Below are 24,486 nucleotides of genomic sequence, written 5' to 3'. Positions count from 1 at the left end.
CAGCGGCGCTCGGCGGGGGGGCGGCGCGGGCCGCGGCGCTCAGGGGAGGGTCCGGCGGCGCTGCGCGGCGCTCGGCGGGGGGGGGGCGGGCTCCGGTGGCGCTGCTCTCAGCGGGGGGGGGGTCAAGGGGGCGGCGCTTTTTTTTGCTGCTTGGGGCAGCAAAAAAGTTAGAGCCGGCCCTGGGTGCTGCAGGTTATAAATCTAAATTTAAGAATTATTCTCGGGACACTAAGCATTTCAGAGACTAAGAGCATCATGATGGTGATTATTTATTGGAATTTCTGTGGCACTTATTGTAGAATCTGAGCAGTTCACAATATTAAAAAATACATCCAAATGCCTCTACAAGGTAAAACTTTCTTAACTTCTTTTAAGCCAGTTCCTGCCACTGCTAAGTAATCACAGTATCACTTGGGAATACCCAACTCCCATAAATCATATTGCAAGGTCTCAATAACATAGGTTCAAGAAAAACAGAAGGAAAATAATCATTAATATTGACAGTGGCATTTCTTTATTATACTTCGTACTGCAAAGAGATTAGTAATAGCTGATTGAAATAGATAGATCTGCATATAATCCCAGGATTTAGAAAATAAGTTGTAAAAAAGATTTTTTTAAAAAAACATTTTTTTTAACTGGAAGTAAGTTTGCTGTTGAGGGTTTTAATAGCAGCAGAACCTATGCTAAGCATACCTCTCAACTGTTGCCTATTGTATAAAATATCCCATATTTCAGACTGTATTGATAACATGTTCACTGTTCTCGGTAGCCCTTTATGGCTAGTGAGGTTTGCTTGTTGCAGCTACTGTATGCTAATCCCAGCTGACTGCATTTGGAATACAACTTATTTCTCGTGCTCCTGCTGCAAATATTGGGTTAACTGGCTGGTGCTGCGTTTCCAGTGCTTGCTGAGTGCTTACTCTGTGCTCCTCTTCCTCCCATCATCTTCACATGAGTGCAGCCACTGTCCCCAATGGAGAGAGGAAGGAAAGATGGGGTGGGGGAGGGAATATTAATGAGAAAGATGAAGGAAGAAAAAAAAGAACGGTGGGACACAGTGGGGGAGGGAAGGAGATAACATTAGAGATGGTGTGGGTGAAATGACATCCTATAGACTCTCCCTCATTTCAGGGCTCACTGCCTCACATTGTCACTTACTTTGAGACTCTGGCTACGTCTTCACTACAGGGGGGGTCGATTTAAGATACACAAATTCAGCTACGCGAATAGCGTAGCTGAATTCGACGTATCGCAGCCGACTTACCCCGCTGTAGGGACGGTGGCAAAATCGACCTCTGCGGCTTCCCGTCGACGGCTCTTACTCCCACCTTCGCTGGTGGAGTAAGAGCGTCGATTCGGGGATCGATTGTCGCGTCCCAACGGGACGCGATAAATCGATCCCCGAGAGGTCGATTTCTACCCGCCGATTCAGGCGGGTAGTGTAGACCTGCCCTCTGTCTCTCACATTGCAATAGGGGTTTGAAAGTTCCCGCCTTGTCCAGTCCATCAATGTAGCCAGGAGTTTAAAATACGCATCATCAGCTTGTTGGATGGTCAGTAAGTAAACTTGTTCATAAAGTGGTTTGGTTTTCTCAGGCTGCCAGACAATAAGATTGTTCGTAGCCTGCACTTGTTCTTTCATTCACCTGTGGCCCTCACCTACATTAAGGTGTTGAGAAAAAATAATTATTTTACTGCCACATATGGTGCTTCCAGACATCTTTGTTCAGTCTGTGTTGCTGTTGAGAGTTAGCCAGGTTAATCTATCCCTTTCTTGATGATTCCCAACATTCTGTTCGCAGCAGTCAAAAAAGTGAACAGAATGTTGGGAATCATTAAGAAAGGGATAGATAACAAGAGAGAAAATATCATATTGCCTCTATATAAATTCATGGTACATCCACATCTTGAATACTGCCTGTGGTTGCAGCTTCATCAAATGAGAGACACTTGGTTCTGAAATTGTTGCCAGAAAGGTTTCCCATGTGGGATATTAGCAGGGTGCACACTGTATTTTTGAGAATGACTTCCCTGATTGTTTAACTGAATTGTAAAATAATAGTTTAGTTTGCAAGTTGTAGGGCCCAACTGTGTGCTAGGAAATATACTAAGTGTAGGGGAGAAGTTTACAGCTATTCAGCTTCCTAAAATTTTTCTGTTATATTATTATTTATTAAGCTACTTATTTGTCTTCATCAAAGATGATAGCCTCGCTGTGCTAGGCTCTGTACAAACAAGTAATATGACCATTATGCTACCACATAATGAGTTATTTCAGTCTAATTGGACAAAAAGCAACATGTTGATGAAAGAAACAGGGATGGGGGTAGGTATAAAGGAGAAGGCAGGGAGAAGGAGACAGTAACTGTACAACTAGGATGTTTTTCATAGTAAGCAGGAATATTGGCTCATTTTGTGATCATACTAATAAGAATATGCCTGCACGCCATTAAATGAGGATCTTTCTAGAAGCCCAATTAAGTATGGATCTATGTGGACTTTTCTCATATTTTGAATGACAGATATTTTGCACGGGGAAACTCCCTTCCCTTCTTAGTGTCTTTTTCTTTTTTTATTAACCATCTGACCCCCATTACCATAATATCTGAACACTTCACAAACATCAAGGACTTTAACCTCACGTTATCCTGGTGTGCAAAGAAGATGTTGTTATCCCCATTTTCTGTGGAACTGAGGCAGAGAGAGAGAAGGCTCATCAGTAAGTGTAAATTGTCATAGCCAGGAAATTAAACCAACTCTCAAGGGTCCCAGTCCAGGACCTTAACCACAAGATCACAATTCCTCTTTGAACCATCTTTCCTTTTCACTAATAACTTTGTTAAAAATAAGGCAGCTGCATTTCCTTAAATTCCCTTGAAATTTAAGTCCTGTTCTAAAATAGGAACTGTGTCCAGAATTGTGATTAGATAGTCTCTTTATTTATATGTGCTATGATACCTTAATTTTCAAACTGGTAGCAAAAACTGCAGAACAGATGTGTCCTTTTCTTTTTCTTTTTCTTTTTTTTTAATGAAGTAGGCTCTGATCTGGGAAATTTTTTCTTTAATAAACATAGTAAATCTCTCAATCTTTAGTGTGCACTTACATTTAAATAACTGAAAGCAGGGACTTTGAGCACCAGCAGGCAGTTCATCAGTGAGTTATAAAGTAAATCCACAAATGTATTTTTCTCACATAATGCTTCTAAATATACCTGATTACAGAAACCCACACATTTATTCAAGCATAGTACATCCTCTGCTCATAGACTGTCAGCTATGTTGATAGATTTGGGTGTCCCATGGAAACAAACTTATTTCATTTCTAACCTGAGACGTTTACACATAGGCTGTAAAGGTAAAATCCCAGTAGATCATTTCTTGCTTTTATTGTTGTGCTTTCAAATTATTTTTAGATCTCTGCCCTGTATCTCTCTTAGGGTATGTCTACACTACGAGGGTAGTTCGATTTCACTTAAATCGAATATGTGGAATCGATATTACAAAGTCGAACGTGTGTGTCCACACTAAGGACAGTAATTCGACTTTGTGAGTCCACACTAACGGGGCAAGCGTCGACATTGGAAGTGGTGCACTGTGGGCAGCTATCCCACAGTTCCCACAGTCCCCGCTGCCCATTGGAATTCTGGGTCAGGCCGCCAATGCCTTCTGGGTAAAAAAATGTGTCGAGGGTGCTTTTGGGTAACTGTCGTCATCCGTCCGTCACTACCGCCCTCCCTCCCTCCCTGAAAGCGCCAGCGGGAAATCAGTTCGCGCACTTTTCTGATCAGTGACAGCGCGGACGCCACAGCACTGCGAGCATGGATCCCGCTGCGACCATTGCTGCAGTTGTGGCCGTTCTCAACGCCTCGCAGCTTATCATACACCTTTCCTTGAGGCAGATGCAGAGAAATCAGGAGAGGAGGCTACGGCACCGCCGTGAGGGCCTGAAGTCGGAGAGTAGCACAGAGCTGTCAGAAACCATGAGACCCAGCGCCCAGGACATCACGGTGGCAATGGGTCATGTGGATGTTGTGGAACGGCCATTCTGGGCCCGGGAAACAAGCACGGACTGGTGGGACCGCATAGTGCTGCAGGTCTGGGATGAATCCCAGTGGCTGCGAAACTTTCGCATGCGGAAGGGGACTTTCATGGAACTTTGTGAGTTGCTGTCCCCTGCCCTGAAGCGCAATGACACCCGGATGCGAGCAGCCCTGACTGTCCAGAAGCGAGTGGCCATAGCCCTCTGGAAGCTTGCAACGCCAGACAGCTACCGGTCAGTCGCGAACCACTTTGGTGTGGGCAAATCTACCGTGGGGGTTGTTGTGATGCAAGTAGCCAACGCAATCGTTAAGGTACTGCTCTCAAAGGTAGTGACCCTGGGAAACGCGCAGGTCATCATAGATGGCTTCGCCGAGATGGGATTCCCAAACTGCAGTGGGGCTATAGATGGGACTCACATCCCTATCCTGGGACCGGACCACCAGGCCAGCCAGTACATTAACCGAAAGGGCTACTTTTCAATGGTGCTGCAAGCACTGGTGGACCATAGGGGACGTTTTACCAACATCAACGTCGGATGGCCGGGCAAGGTTCATGACGCTCGCGTGTTCAGGAACTCTGGTCTGTTTAGACGGCTGCAGGAAGGTATTTACTTCCCGGACCACAAAATAACTCTTGGGGATGTGGAGATGCCTACAGTGATCCTCAGGGACCCAGCCTACCCGCTAATGCCCTGGCTCATGAAGCCCTATACTGGCGCCCTGGACACTGAAAAAGAACTCTTCAACTACCGTCTGAGCAAGTGCAGAATGGTGGTGGAGTGTGCTTTTGGCCATCTCAAGGGGAGATGGAGGAGCTTACTGACTCGCTGTGATCTCAGCGAAACCAATATCCCCATTGTTATATCAGCTTGCTGTGTGCTCCACAATCTCTGTGAGAGCAAGGGGGAGACCTTTATGGCTGGGTGGGAGGTTGAGGCAAATAGCCTGGCTTCTGATTACGCCCAGCCAGACAGCCGGGCGATTAGAAGAGCCCAGCGGGACGCGCTGTGCATCCGGGAGGCTTTGAAAGCTAGGTTCCTCAGTGAGCAGGGTAACCTGTGACTATTAACTTTGTTTAAAGAGAAGCTGAACCTGCCCCAGTTTCTTTACCCAGTTTATGTTGACTATCCTCTCCAGCTACATACCCCCTTCACCCCCTTCCCAAAAAATAAAATCTGTTCTGTTTTGTTAATGAACACCGTTGTCTTTATTACTGTTTTCGCGGGAATGTTTTAAACCGGGGACGCAGACTGTGGCGGGGGGGCGGGTTTAGTGTTCTGATGCAAATGATGCTTCTAAACTCCCGGAATGACAGGCTCCGCAGTGGTGGACTGGTTGTTTCAACGGAGCCTGCCAGCACTCCTGGGCGGGACTGCGTGTATGTGTCGGATATGTGACTTTCTGGCAGGGGGAGGAGGGTTACAGATCCCCTGCTGCGTGGCTCTGTGATCCAGGATAAGGACCACTGCATAAGATCTGTAACTGCCCTCCCCCGCCACAAAGTCACAGAGCAACCCCCCCCCCCACAGAACATGAAAACCACCTCCCAGACTGACCAGGGTAACTAGTGACTGCACTGTGTATGTGTCCTGATGCTGGACCTGCCCCCGCCTCTGTACCCTGCTAAAGGTGACTGTCCTGTCCAATTACCAAGCCCCTTCCCCCCCTTCAGACAGACTCTCCTCCAAAAGAAAATCATGGAAACAGTAATTAACAGAAACGAATATTTTATTATGAACCACACATGAAACGGGGGGGGTGAAACTTGGACGAGAGCTTGTGTGAGGTGGGTAGGAAAGGACTTTTCAAATTTTGGGGAATGAGAGCTTTCTAGTGCTAGAGCAGTCTGCAGGGGTTGACTGAAAGTTTTAACGGCCCTTGCCCCCCCTCCTTCTTTGGGTGAGGGGGGTGTGGGACTTGGTGGCGGGGGAGGGCGGTTAGAGATAGACCGCAGCGGGGCTCTGTCCTCCTGCCTCCGGTCTTGCAGAACATCCACAAGGCGCCGGAGCGTGTCCGTTTGCTCCCTCATTAGTCCAAGCAGCGTTTGAGTCGCCTGCTGGTCTTCCTGACGCCACCTCTCCTCCCGTTCCATGATTGTTCGGTGCATTTGGGACAAGTTCTCCCTCCACTGTGTCTGCTGGGCTGCCTGGGCTCGGGAGCAGGACATTAGTTCTGAGAACATGTCCTCACACGTCGTCTTCTTCCTCCGCCTAATCTGCGCTAGCCTCTGGGAGTGTGATGCCAGGCTGGGTTGGGAGACAGTCGCAGAAGTGTCTGTGGGAATGGGAAAAAGGGAGTGAATTCCTGAGACAGATAAATGAAGTTGTGAACAAAGAACATAGTCTTTCTCTGTGAACAAGACCATGCACTGCACCTCTCACATGCGCACTCAGGACAAGGTCGAATTTTCGGATCTCGCCTTCAGTGCCTGGTGTCTTGCAGTGGCGATCTGAGAAGCGGGGCAGGACACCTCAACTTGTGTAGCAGGCAAACATGGTAAGCCGTAGACTTGTGGCTGCTTAAAACTTTAATAGTAGCACTGGCCTCCTTTCACATTGAAAGCAAAGCCAGTCTCTGCTGCCAGCAATCCGGCAAGCATGAACTCTGCCCCTGTCCCACCCCCTCGCGGCTGTCCCAGGGAAAGATCCCTGTATGCTGCCCCTCTGCCGCCTCCACCGCGTGGCTGTAAAGCAGTCCCAATACTAACATTCCCCTCCCTAATTCAAAGCAGGGCATCATGAGCGACATCACCCTGATGAGGATCTCGGACAGCGAGAAGGAACGCATGCTTAGGGAAAGCATGCAAAAACCAGGGTCCGTATGCCGCCATGCTTTGCCGTGCAATGATCCCTGAGTACTTGATTGTCTCCTGGCAAGGAAACGTCTCGTACCATGGAGGACCCAATAAAATCGCTCTCCCCAGGAACCTGATGACCAGGCTTGAACATTACCTCCAGGAGAGCTACGTTGAGATCTCCCATGAGGATTTCGTCTCTATCCCCGGACATATAGACCGGATTTTGGTGTAGCTGCAGTGGCAGGGACTAAAGAGTGGAGCGTCTTGGGCAGCAGAATCATGAAAAACCGGAAATTGTTAGATTTTTTTTAAATAGTTGGGACTAAGTAGTTAATCGCCTAAGGCAAAGAAATCATGAAAAACCCATTGTTAATATTATAAATATTCCAGTTCTGTTAAAAATAAAAGTTTAGATGTTTAAATCACTTCAAGAAAAACCCATTGTTAATATTTTAAATATTCCAGTTCTGTTAAAAATAAAAGTTTAGATGTTTAAAGCACTTACTGCTTGATCCTTCCCCTGATTCTGTGTCCGGGGTAACGGATGGGGACGGTTGGTAGGGGATCTCGGTAAGGGTGATGAAGAGCTCTTGGCTGTCGGGGAAATCAGCAGTGCAAGCGCTGTCGACTGCCTCGTCCTCCTCATCTCCTTCCTCATCTTCCCCGTCCGCTAACATGTCCGACGAGGAACCGGCCGCGGACAATATCCCATCCTCAGAGTCCACGGTCACGGGTGGGGTAGTGGTGGCGGCCGCACCTAGGATGGAATGCAGTGCCTGATAGAAACGGGATGTGTGGGGCTGGGATCCGGAGCATCCGTTTGCCTCTTTGGTTTTTTGGTAGCTTTGTCTCAGCTCCTTGATTTTCACGCGGCACTGCGTTGCATCCCGGCTGTATCCTCTCTCTGCCATGGCTTTAGAGATCTTCTCGTAGATCTTTGCATTCCTTCTTTTGGAGCGCAGCTCTGAAAGCACGGACTCATCGCCCCACACAGCGATGAGATCCAAGACTTCCCGATCAGTCCATGCTGGGGCCCTCTTTCTATTAGATTGCACGGCCATCTCTGCTGGAGAGCTCTGCATCGTTGCCAGTGCTGCTGAGCTCGCCACGATGTCCAAACAGGAAATGAGATTCAAACTGCCCAGACAGGAAAAAGAATTCAAATTTTCCCGGGGCTTTTCCTGTGTGGCTGGTCAGAGCATTCGAGCTCGGACCGCTGACCAGAGCGTCAACAGAGTGGTGCACTGTGGGATAGCTCCCGGAGCTATTAGCGTCGATTTCCATCCACACCTAGCCTAATTCGATATGGCCATTTCGAATTTAGCGCTACTCCTCTCGTTGGGGAGGAGTACAGAAGTCGAATTTAAGAGAGCTCTATGTCGAACTAAATAGCTTCGTGGTGTGGACGGGTGCAGGGTTAATTCGATGTAACGGCGCTAAATTCGACATAAAAGCCTAGTGTAGACCAGGCCTTAGTAGCACATCTCTCAGCCATGTGTCATTGCAAGATATGTCACTCATGTTAGAGGAATCTGCCCATGACACACATTACTGTAAATTGATAATTTATTGCTGATGCATGAAATTGAGGTTTAAAAAAAAATGTCCTTTATGTTAAAGAAATGAACCCTCACATTACTCCAAGATTTCTCATTTGCTGTTTTCTTATTCACGCCTTTTTGAATCTTTGTCAGACACATTATAAAGGCCAGTGACACATTGTAAGCCTGTCTAGTGTCAGGTCAGCTTGGCTGTCCCATGTGCCTCACCCAAATGACAGCACTATTGAAGAGGTAGGTTGTAAAACCCCAAAGCTCAAGCCATTGCAGTTTTATTCCCTCAGTTTATTTCTCTGAGGTACCCACAATGGTTAACCCCTAACCACAATAAATCAGCACATGCAGTTACAGTTACCATAAATAAAAGCAAAGTTTATAGATTGAAAGGGAAGAAAAGAAAGAAAAAAGCATAAAAATAAAAGTTTTGTGCCTGTAAACAGATTGGGCCTGAATCTGATCTCACTTATCCTGATGTAAGTCAGGTGAATTTAACAGAGTTGCAATGGTGTATAACAGCATTCGGCAACCTTTCAGAAGTGGTGTGCCAAGTCTTCATTTATTCGCAGTAATTTAAGGTTTCGCATGCCAGTAATACATTTTACATTTACAGGGGCCGGCGGATGGAACCCCAGACTGGCAGTGGGCTGAGCGGACCAGTGGCTGGGACCTCAGGCTGGCAGCAGGCTGAGTGGCTCAGCCCGCTGCCGGTCTGGGTTCCCTCCGCCGACCCCTGCCAGCCGGGGTCCCCATACTAATTTCCCCCTACCGTTACTCACGCCTTCTTGTCAACTGTTTGAAATGGGCCACTCTCATTACCACTACAAAAATTATTTTTCCTCCCTTGGTGTCCTGCTGTTAATTGAATGGTCTCGTTAGACTGACCTCACACTTGGTAAGGCAACTCCCATCTTTTCATGTATTTATACCTGCTCCTGTATTTTCCACTCCATGCATCCGATGAAGTGGGTTCTAGCCCACAAAAGCTTATGCCCAAATAAATTTGTTAGTCTCTAAGGTGCCACAAGGACTCCTCATTGTTTTTACTTTCAGGTGGTGAGCTTAAAAAACTCCAGAGTGTGTGTTCCTTGAATACCTCAAGGAAAACACTGTCTCATTACCATGAAATGGAGCTTGTCCTTTTTACAGACTAGTTGTTTAGATGCAAAACCGTATAGATTTTTAAATATTAACTTCATGTAGCAGATATAATTCCTATCATGTAGGCAAAGCACTGACTGTGCCACATTTTGACCCAGCTACATTGCGAGCTGTGGTAGATGATGAGGGACTAGAAACTTCTATTGGCAGTTTAGAAGCTGATGTGGCAGACAGTCATATATACCTATCAAGTTTATTATAATCCCATGACAGCAAAGTGCACCTTCATGTTTTTCTACTTCAGATCAGCACACTTCACTTGGCAAAACCCTTTTCAGAAATGCCAGGATTCATTAGTTACCTCCATGTTTAGTATAAACTACTACTACCTTTTCTTGCCTTTAACCTGTATGGATGCAGGTAGTAGTTGTCTTGGACAGCTAATTCAAATAACTGGTTACATCACATTCCTTCACAAACAGGTTTTTTTTTCTTTTGTTTCTTCTACTTTCCTCAGTGCATGCTGTAATATCTGATGCTCACAATTACCAGGAAGTTCCTTAAATCACTGAAACTTTATAGTGAGGTGCATATTTACCGATTTAATTAGTCATGTCTGGATTCTGTGACTATCCACTCAGCACTGACCAGTCTCCCAAAGCACTGCCTCAGCATTCAATGGGCTCAGTCTAAAACCTGGGATTGGTTCACTTGGGACAGTCTCTTCTTGGTTATTCTGAAGTCCTGGTGGGGAATTTGGAGGAAGGTTGCTGAACATTACACAACATATGCCTCTTTAAAAATTATTTTTCTCCTCTGAGTAAGTGTATGCGTGTGTGTGTGTGTGTGTGTGTATGTCTGGTTCTTTTGTTTAATAAGCAAGGGGCTTCATTGTAAATAGCGAGCATTAACCTAACACAGTCCCCCCTCAACTGCTGCAGTGACTGGGGCTTCTGGACTAAGCATATAGTCATAATGATAATGTATGTGGTGAGGATCTGTCCCAAAATGGAAAATAATCTGATTTTGAAATAATAGTAGCTGAAGAGTTCAAAAAAAACATGGAACTAGAAACTTCAAATGATTACTTTTGCCAGCATGGTGACTGATACTACACTAAATCCTTCTATGACACAGGGCTACAGGGCCCATGTACAAGGTCTTTTTCTTGTGCTGAAAGGGTTGGAGGCATCACCGAGCCTTAGTCAGTTGGCATTGAAGAGTTCATCGATAGTCCTCTGTAGGTCTGGAGTCATGTCAGGGAAAGTGTGTGTGGACTGTGGCAAGAATTTGTGAGGGTTTGATGTAAAGGGCTTCCCTGGAGGAGGAATGCTTGTTATTGTCAGCATAATTGTCTTTCTGATAACACATTTCTTTTTTATCACTTTAATATGCACTAACTTAACTTGCAGCTTCCAATAAACACAGCTTCATTGCTCCAGTGTTGCCTTAGTATAGATTCCTAGAGTAGAGGTGAAGTAATGGTGATTAACACTTTTTATGGAGAAAAATAAACACCTTTGATTTATAAACAGCTGAAGTAAAAGACACTTCATGGTTTTATGTTAAGTAGATAGTAATTACTATCAACAGTAATGAAATCGGACTGCAAAGTACTGAGGTCAGGACTTAGGAGTCTGGCAAAGACCTGAATTTTATTAATGGAGGCACTGAATATACTGTTTATTATTATAAATTATTTGAAGTAAAAGTCAGTTCATCTCACTTTATATTCACACCTTTTTTTTCCTACTAGGCCTTTAAGACAATATTACTAAGATTCAATTTGATACATAAAACATTAACCTTCTGTCCTAATGGGCCACAAATGTGAAACTCTCACAAGGTGTCTTGTCACTGCAAATATTTACAGACAAACTACTTGATATTTTCACTTCCTGTCCTCAACTTTTGTGAAGTGCTGTTTCGTGCTATTATCTAGCTGCCTGCATTCCACTGCAAAGTTAGCTGCACACCAGTGGTGGGTGAAGTGATTCCTGTATAATTTGTGAAGTGGTGTAGAATCCTTCTGGATGAGAGGTGTGCTATATCAATGCATTGAGTATATTTATTACAGTGAAATGTGCTAATAAATAGAGAAGGGTTCCAGGTGCGACATTCAGAACTAGAACTGGATTTTGAACACTTCAGAGCTCAGTCATATTTGGGTCTTTCAGTTTGATTCAGGCTTATTTTATTTATAAAAATCACTGATAAAGAAATAATGTATTTACAGGGATTAATTCAGTACTGCATATCCCAAACCATTGCATATAGCTCCTTATTAGACTGTTAAAAGAGTGGGGTTGATATATTGTTTGTATTCACCCTGTCAAACTCCTCATCTTGAGCGTGACTATTGAAGTTGTTTATCTATACAAAACTTTGTGGGGAGCGACTGGTTCTCAGGAGGTTCTAGAAGAGGTGATAATAAAAGACCCTTTGTTCTGGGACAACAACCCTGGATTGCAGTGAGCAAAACAGAACCTGCGTGCCACTGGCACAGAAGATCCTGGCCTCTGTTATTATTCAAACTTAGTACACTACTTAGGCTTGATTTTGCACCATTGAATTCAGTGGGCGCAGGACCTGTGCCCCTTCATAGCAGTGGTAGAGCCAAGTGTCAAAGTTCAGGTTTGGATCCAAACTTTTTCAAAGTTAGGGTGCTGTTGGATCTAGAGTTCAGATTTGGGCCCATCTTGTAAATAAAAATATATGTTATAAAACATTGACTATAGATTGTATTCTTGAATTATTTTTTTACTGTACTGTCTAGGGTTGCCAGGTGTCCAGTTTTTGACTGGAATGCCCGGTCAAAAAGGGACCCTGGCGGCTTCGGTCAGCACTGCAGACCGGGTCATTAAAAGTCCGGTCAGCAGCACAGTGGGGCTAAAGCAGGCTCCCTGCCTGCCCTGGCTCCATGCAGCTTCCCTCTGGCTCCTAGGCGTAGAGGCACTGCCCCCACCCCAAGCACCAGCTCTGCAGTTCCCATTGGCCAGAAACCATAGCCAATGGGAGCTGTGGGGGCGGCGCCTGTGGACGGGGCAGCGCGCAGAGCTGCCTGGCCATGCATCCACATAGGAGCAGGAGGGGGGACATGCCGCTGCTTCCAGGAGCTGCTTGAGGTAAGTGCCACCCAGAGCCTGCACCGCTGACCCCCTCCCGTGCCCCAATCCCCTGCCCCAGCCCTGATCCCCCTCCTACAACCTAAACCTCTTATCCCCAGCCCCACTCTAGAGCCCGCACCCCCAGCCGGAGCCCTCATCCCCCCTCCTACACCCCAAACCTCTCACCCCCTCCCTCACCCCAACTCCCTGACCCAGCTCGGTGAAAATGAGTGAGTGAGTGAGGGTGTGGAGAGCAAGCGACAGAGGGAGGGGGGATGGAGTGCGCTGGGGCGGTGCCTCATAGAAGAAGTGGGGCCTCGGAGGAGGGCGGGGCAGGGAGCAGGGCAAGTGTGTTCGGTTTTGTGCGAGTAGAAAGTTGGCAACCCTAGTACTGTCTACTGTACCTGTATATTGTATAGAATGACTGTAAAGAGAAAAAGAATCAGTTTCATTAATATTAATAGTCATGGAGTTAGATAAATGCATTGATCTTGTTATTTGAAATAATACTATAAAGGGTCAGTAATAGTTTTCATATCACAGTCTCCTCCAATTAAGGGATTTTAAAAGTATTATTAGTAAGAAAGGTAAGTCCTACGAATTCAGATATCACTTTTGTGCCTGCCAATCCATATTCTGTGCATAAGCAGATATGATTATTTAATTGGGCTGTGTCTATTATAAAGACTGCTCTTTGTTGTAATCAGTATTGAATATGCAACAGAAACAATTGACTAGGTGATGTAGATATATCTATTGAAAAATAAAAACTCAGATTTATATCTATATGGAAACCCCATTCCAGCGTTATTTTCCCACTGCACAGGGAAATAGTAGAACTGCTTACGTGGTAATTCTGCTTCCAGAAATCAGATGTGATTTATTACTGAGCACAACAGCACATGCAATGGCTTTAATAGGCTTAGTAATAACCTTATTGCATTTTCTTTTTAATCATGTTAGTAGTCATTTGAGTATTTAATTACATTTCCAGAGATTTTAATATGAGTACCAATGTTAGCTTATTACATTTAAATGAACCTGAAAAACTCAGATCATCTCTTTCCTTGTGCAATTAAAATAAAATCTCACAGTTCTGACATCAGCTTTGACAATTATATCTCTACTGATTAAAGCTGTTTTCAGTATCACTGAGCATGTAAGTGTAGAACCTAATGAAAATGTACAATACATTGTAAAAATCTGAAAGGAGAACAGCATAAATCAAAAAAATAGGGATATTTTACAGTGTACTTCAGTTTTCATTCAGTAATATTTATCCATCTGATAGATACTAGGGAACATATTTGATATAACTCCATTGGAGTTGGAAGTCAGTGGAGTTATTCCGGATGAATCTCTTTGAGAGTGTCTAAAATTAAGGTTCCTTGATGGTTTATTTAATCATCAGAATGAGAAATTTTAATCATAGAGACAAGGTGGGTGAGGTAATATCTTTTTTGGACCAACTTCTGTTGGTGAGAGAGACAAGCTTTCAAGCTTACACAGCGCTCTTTTTCAGGTCCTGAATAAGCTTACACTGACCTGAAGAAGAGCTCTGCGTAATCTTGAAAACTTGTCTCTCTTACCAACAGAAGTTGGCCCAATAAAACGTTACCTCACCCCCTTGTCTCTCTAATATCTTGGGACCAACACAGCTACAACAACACTGCACACAACAATGGAAGATTTTAATCCTCACACTTGTCAGGAATTCCTGTCTATTATTGTCTCTGTGTTTTTAAAAAGGTGCTTTTTTCTTTAGTTTAAGTTAATAAATGCACTATGGCTAAGCTCTAACTGAGAAATTCAGAGCCTTTCTTATCAAAGTATCAAAACAAACAAACAAATATGAATTCCACTGTTGATAGAAATACAAATTTCTGTTATTTGGACACTTCCAACTTTTCCAAAACAAAAATTCTCTTTAAGCTCTTGAATATGATCTTTGCTTCGTCTTAGTCTTGAATACCTGAATATTAGGGACTGATGAACAGGTCTAAGTAAAATATGAACTGATCTGATACTCAATCTGAGTCTTAACCAAACCAATTTGAGGTTCAGAAAGGTATTTTATTTCATTTTATTGGTGTCCTTGCACTTCCTGGTTCTGGCTGCAGTCTGAAGCAGAAGTTCTATAATATATCAAAAATGTTTGTTCTCCTGATTCTAGAAGTTGGGTTAGTTAGGATAAAATCCAGATAGACATTCATATTTATCCAAATGGAACCTCATGAATCCTTTAGAGGTTCATGTAAACCTGCCATGAGACTTTGATTGTATTCTACTTGTGTATATGGACACTGATTTTTTTATAGTCATTGTCACTATTTAAAAAAAAGCAATTGGAAAACCTAGGGCTGTTGGCTCAGCTGCTGTAAATTAATATATCTCCATTAAAATCAATGGAATTTACATCAGCTGAGAATCTGACCTAGAATGTCTAAGGGGAAAATATAGACCTCGAGCCCTTTGAGTATGAAAAATGAATGTGTCATGGAAATGATAGTCAATGACCATAAAGTCTAATGGGACCCCTGGCAGTCAGTGATGAAAGCAGTGTTGGTGATAGACCATATGAAAGCTGGCTACTAGCCATAAATAAAAGATACCGTAATAGATAGGCAAGAGGGGATAGATATGTAAGAAGACAAATGGATTTGTAAAGCAAAGTTTTAAATTAATAAAAGACAATAATAAAATGTAGTCAAGATTAAATTTTCGGATTATTTTAACACACACCGAGGCAATTCTGTCTTTCCTCAATACACCAGTGGTGTATGTGCTTTTACTGTTGCAGGTCAGATAAAATATTCAAGCATAATTTCAAGGGCTTCATGTATGTAATTGATACTGTACTGTAATAAAATGACTATTATGTGTGTATACCATTGTCTCTCCTGAATAAAATCAGGATGGATCAACTGTGTGTCATAGGCCATATATGGCTAACTGCTGAAAGTAGGGTTACCATATTTCCACAATCAAAAAAGAGGACACTGGGGGGGGGGAAGCCCCGCCCTAGCCCCGCCCCACCCCCATCCACTCCCTCCCGCTTCCCACCCCCCCCTGCTGCCCCCCACAGAATCCCAACCCCCCCTGCTTCTTGTCCCCTCACTGCCCCCTGCTGAGAACCCCCCACCCTAACTGCCCCCCTAGGACCCTACCTGTCCCCTGACTGCCCCGACCCTTATCCACTCGCATGGGTGGCAGGGTTGTAGAAATTTTGGTGGTGCCCAGAACCCACCCACCCCCCACCTGCCTAAGGCTCTTGGGTGGGGGGAGGAGGTCCGGGGTGCCGGTCCTGGGCTGGGGATTAGGGTGCAGGAGGGGTGCCGGGTGCAGGCTCTGGGATAGAGTTTGGGTGCTGGGTGCAGGTCCGGGCTGGGGCAGGGGGTGGGTGTGCAGTAGGGGGTGAGGGGTGCAGGCTCTGGGATGGAGTTTGGGGGTGGGAGGCGGTGCAAAGGGAGGGGTGCAGGCTTTGGGAGGGAGTTTGAGGGCAGGAGGGGGGGTGTGGGAAGGGGGAGGGGGTTTGGGAGGGAGTTTGGGGATTGGAGGGGATGCAGGGGTGAGGGCTGTGGGTCTGAGGATGAGGGGTTCATGATGCAGCAGGAGGCTCAGGGCTGGGGCAGAGGATTAGGGTGCGGGGGGATGAGGGCTGGGGATGAGGGGTTTGGGGCGTTGGAGAGGCTCAGGGCTAGGGTGGAAGGGCAGGGTAAGGGCAGCCTGTCTTCCCATTAGTGGATGGGGGACACTAGGACCCCGGGGCAGCAGACAGCAGTTGCTACTGGCTCTGGCAGTACAAGCAGGCAAGGGAGAGGCAGTCAGGCAGGGAGGGTGGGTCCACGGCGGGGGGGGGACGCGCCGAGAGGGGGTGGAAGGTGGAGGCCGGGGACCCATCCAACACTCCCCCGCTCCCTGACTGCCCCCCCCCCCGGACTCCCCGTACCATTCTGGCTCCACGTGTAGGCAAAACACGCTGCCCGATGGGTCGGTTTGTGTGTTACACAGGGCTGCAGGCAAAGGGAGTGGGGAGCAGGGGAGGGCTCTGGCTGCTGGAGGCCAATGGGAGCGGCTCAATCGGCCCAGCCGCCCATTCAGCAGCCGCACTCTGCATGGAAGGGAGGGAGGGAGGCGAGGGGGGAAAAAACCCCGGACATTTTAACCTTGTTACCAATTCCTCCCGGACGGCTATTTAGAGACGCAAAAGCCGGACATGTCCGGGGAAATACGGACGGATGGTAACCCTAGCTGAAAGAGATTCTCATTTCCTGTAGGGTAAGTGATAGAGGCCTTATAGCACAGGAGGATCTGAGTTTGATCTCTGCTGCCACTGTGAAGTTCAGAATAGCCATTGTGTGCAGCATAGTGATATCCATGAAGTTAGAATTAACTATGGGTTTTATTACAGTATGATAGTAACAACTGTTTGTGGGATTAGGGCCTAATCTATCAGGAAATAGCAGCCTTGCAACTAGTAAACTTCTGAAGGCAAGGGGCCCTGGCTACATGACAGATTTGAGCTATCTAGAGGTCAGGTCAACCTTTCCTGGTTACTATTTTCTTCTACCCTTATCCCGAAAAGAAAACTCTTCTCCATGGCTGAGAATTGTAGAACCTCCCAGGTGTAAGAGAGTTTATGCAAATGGATGTGTTTTTTTTTAAATTATTCTCAATTGTTTTGTGTGCAGTAGTGGCCAATCGGAGTTCAGGCTCCATTGTAGTAAGCACTGAGAGTATGTCTACACTTGGAGCTGGGGAGAGTGTGTGATTCCCAGCTTGAGGGGACATACTTGTGCTATCTCTCATTGAGCAAGTGCGCTAAAAATAGTAGGGTAGCTATGGCAGCCTGGGCAGCAGCTCAGGCTAGGCGCCCAAATACATGCCTACGGGGTTTGGATGGGTTTGTGCCAATGAGACATTTTTAATGACAATGTCCCAGTCCATTAAAAATAATGCTCTTGAAATATATATTTGCCACTTCTGCTCTCCTTATAGCCCAATTTAAATGTTTAAAAGGTCAGTGACACTTCAGATACATGTACGCACTACACAGGAGTTTTGTTTACCAAAAGGGTTTAGCCTTGTGAGTGGAATGTAGGTGGCTTCAAGGCTAGTTTGCATATTTGGCAGCAGAACCAAGTATGGGCATCAGGAAACACCCTTTAAAACAGCCTGTACTTTCCCGCAGAAATCACAGATGGCCTCATTTTTAAATAGACCGAGGACGCAAATTCCTTCGAAATAAACAGAAGAGCCAAATATAATGGTGTCTAGGAAACCAGACAGTCTATCGTCAGGTGACACCCTCAGAGACAACACAAAATACCACCACACAACTGCCCATAAATTATGGATTCAGTATTATAGAGTCAGTTCCCCCTACTGGATTAATCTGTTTCTATCCATGGAGTCACACTTTTATTTGTGTTGAATATTTAATGTATATTTTTGAAATCTTGTTTCTGATTTGCTTGTTTTTTGTGTTGTGGAATAGTTCTACTTAAGGGATGTAAATTATTAAGCAAAGATGTATTGTAAACACATTCTTAATCATTGGTTGCCACAGAGGGCTGGAATCTGCAAAGTGCACGTATAAGAGATCCTTGATAAAAGGGCAGTGAAGAGTACAAAAATTCTGTAACATAGAAGATACTGCATTATTTCACCAGTTGTGTATATGTGCGTGGTGTTCAAAACTCTTGCCCTTCTGCATTTCTTATCGGTACCATCCCACCCCTTCTCCCCCATCTCAGCCCAGCAGCATGGAGTCCATGGCAAGTTTTAAAATAAGGTGAAATGCAGCTGTGTATAGGTGTACATACAGTTGCGTATAGATGTGGCACAGGACTCAGCTTCAGGTAACCAAAAAGGGTGAAAAACAAAGAAAAATAAACATATATTTCAGCTTGCCACTTCAGGTGCATGCACCTCTGGGAAGACTTTTTCTTGTAAAGATCAAAACAGCAAACAGAGTTTGTCTCGCTTCAGCTAGAGGGGACGGGACAATAGTTATTATATAAGACTCTTGTAAGCAGAGTAATACTTTTGTATAAAATGGTTCCAGTTCCTCTGTGCTTCCTAACCCAGTTTTCTTTCTGGCTTCTTTATATCTCTGCTCTAATGACCTCTCAGTTAACTCCTCCCTGCCTACCTCACTGAGGGTGATGGATCCCCAAGTTCTTCATAATTCCTCAGTTAGCCCATCAGAAATACTGAAAGGTTCTTCTCCTCAGCAAAACCAAAAAAAAAAAGAAAGAAAGAAAGAAAGAAACACTGTAGACCAAGCTGTTTTGGAAGTATAATGAGCCAAGAAAACTTTCAGAAAAGTTTGAAAAAGTCATTGACATTGACCTTTTATAAATTCCGTGATAGTAGGATGAGATTTCTGATTATTTTTTCCACACTTCCCAGAAAAATTCTACAGCAGGATGACATGCAGCATATGAAACATCGGGGTAGAAATTACTTTTTGGACAGGTTACAACAGGATTTGCAAGTCCCTGTGTTTAATAGGAATATAGTTTTGACCTCAGCTATGCAGTGGTGGTACATTTTAATAAGAAATATTTGCAAGATAAACTGTTTCCTTTAAGAAGATGTTTTATGAACAGCCACTCCTACTAATGGATAAAAATTAAAACCTAGTGAAGCAAAAAGTTTAGACAGAAGAAATGACAGAACATTTTCACAAAGCTAAAACCATTCTGAGCCAAATCAGCTGGGAAAAAGAATTTAATCAGAAAGATATGAACGATAATTGGTAATCATTTAAGAACCTGAGTAGATGCCCAAAAATTCACAATCAAACTGTTGAGGAAGAACACTTTGCTGGTTAAAAAACTAACCTGGTTTGGTGGGGAATGAAGGTAGCTATAAAAATTTAAAAATAATGTTTAACAAATGGAAGAAAGGGGCAGTTGATAGTAATTAATATAAATCAGAAATTAGGAATTGTAGACATTTGAAAAGGAAAGCAAATGGTCACAGGAGAATTCTATGGCCAGAAGAGCTAAGGACAAGAAGAAGGAGTTTTTAAAATATATTAGAAATAAAAGAATCCTGACAATGGTATTGATCCATTACAGATGGAAATGGTAGAATTATCAATAATAATGCAGAAAAGGCAGACATGTTCAATAAATATTTCTTTTCTGTATTTGGAAAAAAACAGCTAATATAGTAATGATAGCACATTTTCCATTGCAACAGCATCTCTGGAGGATATTAAACAAGAGCTACTAAAGTTAGACATTTGAAAATCAGCAGATCCAGATAACTTATATGCAAGAGTTTTAAAAGAACTGGCTGAGGAGCAATTCTGGACCATTAATGTTGATTTTCAATAAGTCTTAGAGAGCTGGGGAAATTCAGAAAACTAGAAAAAAGCTAATGTTGTGCCAATTGTAAAAGAGTAAACAGGATAACGGGTAATTGTAAGCTTGTCAGCCTGATATCAATCCGTGGCAAGATAATGGAGGGCTGATATGAGACTCAATAAATAAAGAACTAAAGGAAGGTAATGTAATTAATACAAATCAACATTGGTTTCTAGAAAATAGATCCTGTCAAACTAACTTGATATTTGTATTAATTTACAAGTTTGGTTGATAAAGATAATCGTGTTGACATAAAATACTTAGACTTCTATAAGGCTTTTGACTTGTGCCACATGATATTTTTATTAAAACCTAGAATGATATAAAATTCACATGGCACACATTAATAGATAAAAATTGGCTAAATGATAGGTCTCAAAATGTAATTATAAGTGGGGAATTGTCTCCAGTGGGATTCCACAGGGACCAGTTCTTGTCCCTAGGCTATTTAACTCTTTTACCAATAACCTGGAAGAAAACATAAAGTCATCACTGATAAAGTTTGCAGATGACACAACAATTGGAGGAGTGGTAAATAATGAAGAAAACAGGTCACTGAATCAGAGTGATCTGGATTGCTTGGTAAGCTGGAAGTCAGTGACTGTGAAAAAGATTTGGGGGTTGTGGTTGATAATCAGCTGACCATGAGCTCCCGGTGTCATGCTGTGGCCAAAAAAAGGCCAAAAAACCTGAGATCCTGGGATGCATAAACAGTAGAAATAGAGAGGTTATTTTACTTCTGTATTTGGCACTGGTGTGACCACGGCTGGAATACTGTGTCCAGTCCTGGTGTCCACAATCCAAAAAGGCTGTTGATAAATTGGAGAGGCTTTCATTGAAGTTGAAACTAGACAAATTCATACTAGAAATAAGATGTACATTTTTGACAGTGAGGGTAATTTTACCTTTGGAACAGTTTACCAAGGGCAGTGGTAGATTCTTCATTGGTGACAATTTTTAAATCCAGATTGAATGTTTTTCAAAAAGATCTGCTCTAGGAATTATTTTAGGGAAGTTCTATGAGCTGTGTTTTACAGGAGATCAGACTAGATGATCACAGTGGTCCCTTCTGGCCTTGGAATGTATGGAATCTCTGAATCTATGAAGCCAGTTGATACCCTATTGTGAAAGTGTTTGTTGCTGTAAATGAGCACAGGGGAAGAGACAAGGAAATATTACTAGAACAGAAGTAGGGAATGATAAGGGAAGGAAGAGTATTCTCTATGTGTGAAAACAGTGATTAAGAGACTATTGGAATAGAGAGAGGCCTGTGACTTTCAACACAGCAAGTAATGAGTGAGAATGAGAGAGATGACGAGGTAATTTGAGGGACCATGAGGGAGATGACACTGCAGGAGACAAAACAAGCAATAAGACAAATCAAACCAAAAAAATATCTACAATCACAGCTGGGGCTGAGGAATTGAGCTGCCAAAAGATAACTCATGCTATTCAAACTTCTCAACTGGCAACTGTAATCCTGTGCTGGAGAATCAGAGCTCAATGTGCATGAATGGGTCAGAACACCATTCCACCTCCATCATCCATCCCAATCAGCTTTTGCCTCAGACTCAAGCCAACTTCTTCCCCCATCCTCCTCCCTTCTAGCTCCCAAGTTCCTTTCTCATCTCAACCTATAGCTCGCATGTTTGTCTCAGTTCTCATCTGTTTGTAGTTTTCAGCATCCTGCATAATTCAATGAAACACCTTTTAGAAAACAAAAAAACATCAGAAAGACTATGCATTAACTGATATGTTACAGTAATGGTAAGAGTTTCATCAGTTATTTGAAAGAGAAACCCAAATGCTGTAGCAAAGGGCTATGTATTTGGTTTAAATGCAAAGTTGTATAAGTGGCATATTTGGAGGGAGGCTACAGTAATATAACACCAAGTGCCTCCTTTGTAAAACATTATATATATTTTTAAAAACGTATCTGCTGTCCTGTGGCTTACGGGTGTTTTTCAGAAATGTTGACTATTTTTTTGTGTAGCAAATTAAAACTAGAGTTTTAATCTAGTGAGTTATTTACTTGTTCCCATAATATAAGAACTAGGGGCTACCAAATGAAATTAATGGGCAGCAGGTTTAAAACAAATAAAAGGAAGTTCTTCCTCTCACAGCGCACAGTCAACCTGTGGAACTCCTTGCCTAAAAGGGTTGTGAAGGCTAGGACTATAACAGGGTTTAAAAGAGAACTAGATAAATTCATGGAGGTTAGTCCATTAATGGCTGTTAGCCAGGATGGATAAGGAATGGTGTCCCTAGCCTCTGTTTGTCAGAGGGTGGAGATGGATGGCAGGAGAGAGATCACTTGATCATTACCTGTTAGATTCACTCCCTCTGGGGCACCTGGCATTGGCCATTGTTGGTCGACAGGATACTGGGCTGGATGGACCTTTGGTCTGACCCAGTATGGTCATTCTTATGTTCTTATGACAAGAAAATAACGTAGTGCACATTGTAAAAGTTCTGGTAATTATCAGAAACTACCTTAAAAGCATGTCAAATGGAATGGAGTGGTAACTGAAAAATGACCCAGTGAATAGTAAATGCCTATGTGTCATGAACTGTGGGTATTTTGCTTCCAGTCCTCCCATAGGCTAAGGAGTGTTCAGTAGGGTTTTCCATCTGTCTGCCTTCCACCAATTATCAGTCTCTGCACTGTATGTGCGGAGCTCAGCCAAAACACTTCAAGGCAGGAATGTTGGCAACAGAGCAATAATGGCCTAGATGGCACTGTGACAAATATGGCAATTTCCTGCGATGTCTTTTGGGAGATTTTACTGTATTGAGTTTAGGTATCATTCTGAGCTAGAGATTGTATGTAATTCCATCCGGGAGGGTGACCACAGCTCCTCCAGGAATTAGGAACAGTGAGGGGTGATTAGGCAAATTCACTCAGGTTGTAACACCTCCAGAGAGTTACCACCACTTGGAGAGAGGTTCGAATATACTGATTCAAACTGGATTCTCCAGAGACCAACAGATGAAGAAAGGACTTTTGAATAAATAACCTGAATCTAAACTGACTCAGGGTCTTATTTGTGATCAAACAAACAGACAGAACCTTCTGTTCAAGGGGGGCCCCAATCCTTCCTGGGAAGGGTTGGAAGGACTTTGGCCTCCTGAGGCCATATAAGACTGATGGGTGACTTCTGGTAAGCTTTTAGCATGCATATAGAAACTTTTATTGTTTTTATGTTTTATCTGTAAAGCTTTCACCTTGGGAATAAATGTACTTGCTGATAAAGGGCTATGTGATGACTTATAACTGCTGGCAATTACGCTGTTCATAAAACTTCAAAGAGAAAGCAAAGCACAGATGCTGGCCTGTTTAGGCAGTCTAGCTTGCTGGGAAAAACACCGAATAGGTAGGGAATTGCACAGCCTGGAAAAACCCTGGTTAGGAGGTAGAGATACAAAAAGGTGACAGCTGAGGAGCTGGGAGCGTAGAGGGGTGCCCTCAAAAAAACATGGAGGGGGAATACAGGTGAAGTTATCCTGAACTGTGACAGGCACAATCTTTTTCTTTATTTTTTAAGAAAGATTTAAGCTAACATTGAGGCTATGCTGTGGCGTGAGCAGGAATTGGGATGAAGAGGTGGAGAGCCAAAATATTTGTGCTTCCTGAGGTTTGTGTGGCCAGAAGTGCTCTGCATTTCAAAGTAGATGTGGCTGAGGGGAAGGGGATGAACTTTGCCTCCTTCTACTAGCACCCTGCGGATTAGAGCAAGTGGGAGCAAGCAATGCACCTTCTGAAAATGGTTCAATATTTGCTGCTTCTGTGCATCCTTCCCCTACAGTCCCAGAAGCATTGTGCCTACTACCTCAGCATTCTACAATTGCCTGAGGCAACTGCTGTGCAACTCCTTCCACTCCCTGCTGCTATGGGCTGAAATGCCAAATTCTGGCCCTTATATTTTAAACAGGTATTTTAATCCTCTGTTATATTTAGGCCTTCTCTACACTAGAAAGTTTTTGCCAGTATAGCTATGCAGGTAGATCAGTACCAGCAAACGCTCCAAATGGAGACACGGCTTATACCTCAAATAAAATAAGCTGTGCCAGCAAGAGGACTTTTTTGCTCTTACTGTGTCTACATTGGAGCTTTTGCTGGCATAGCAATGTCAGTTAAGGATGATTTTTCACACTCCTAACCAATGTACTTCTGCGAGTAAAACTTAAGTGTAGGCAAGGCCTTAGTCCAATTGTCCTAATATCATCAAGAATATCAGTTCATTTGTTCATGGGCATTGCCAGCAAAAAGTGGTGTGTGTTAACGTGCGTGAGTGGCCGCAGGTGTCCACATCTGACAGAGGAAACCAAATTTGGTGAAGATTTCCATTTAAAGTTTCTAAGCTGTTTAATTATCGTCCAGTTGTGAACAATACCTTGAGGTGGTGGTTTGGATATTCTTGATGATCACTTGTAGCTAGAGGTAAGATAATGTGCTAAAGTAAAGGTTGATCTACAGGAGCACACTCAGAGAAGTTAAAAT

At 43.8% G+C, this 24,486-nt stretch overlaps 1 protein-coding gene across 1 annotated transcript in view; it reads left to right on the top strand.

Annotated features, from left to right (window-relative positions):
- KCNQ5 (potassium voltage-gated channel subfamily Q member 5) overlaps positions 1-24,486 on the top strand; it is a 525,002-nt gene that overhangs the window by 276,260 nt on the left and 224,256 nt on the right.

Source organism: Terrapene carolina, unplaced genomic scaffold, assembly GCF_002925995.2.
Source record: "Terrapene carolina triunguis isolate 2854851 unplaced genomic scaffold, T_m_triunguis-2.0 Scaffold42, whole genome shotgun sequence".
NCBI classification, from domain to species: domain Eukaryota; kingdom Metazoa; phylum Chordata; order Testudines; family Emydidae; genus Terrapene; species Terrapene triunguis.
The sequence above is the reverse complement of the archived record's forward strand: the minus strand, read 5'-3'. Positions and strand labels throughout refer to the sequence as shown.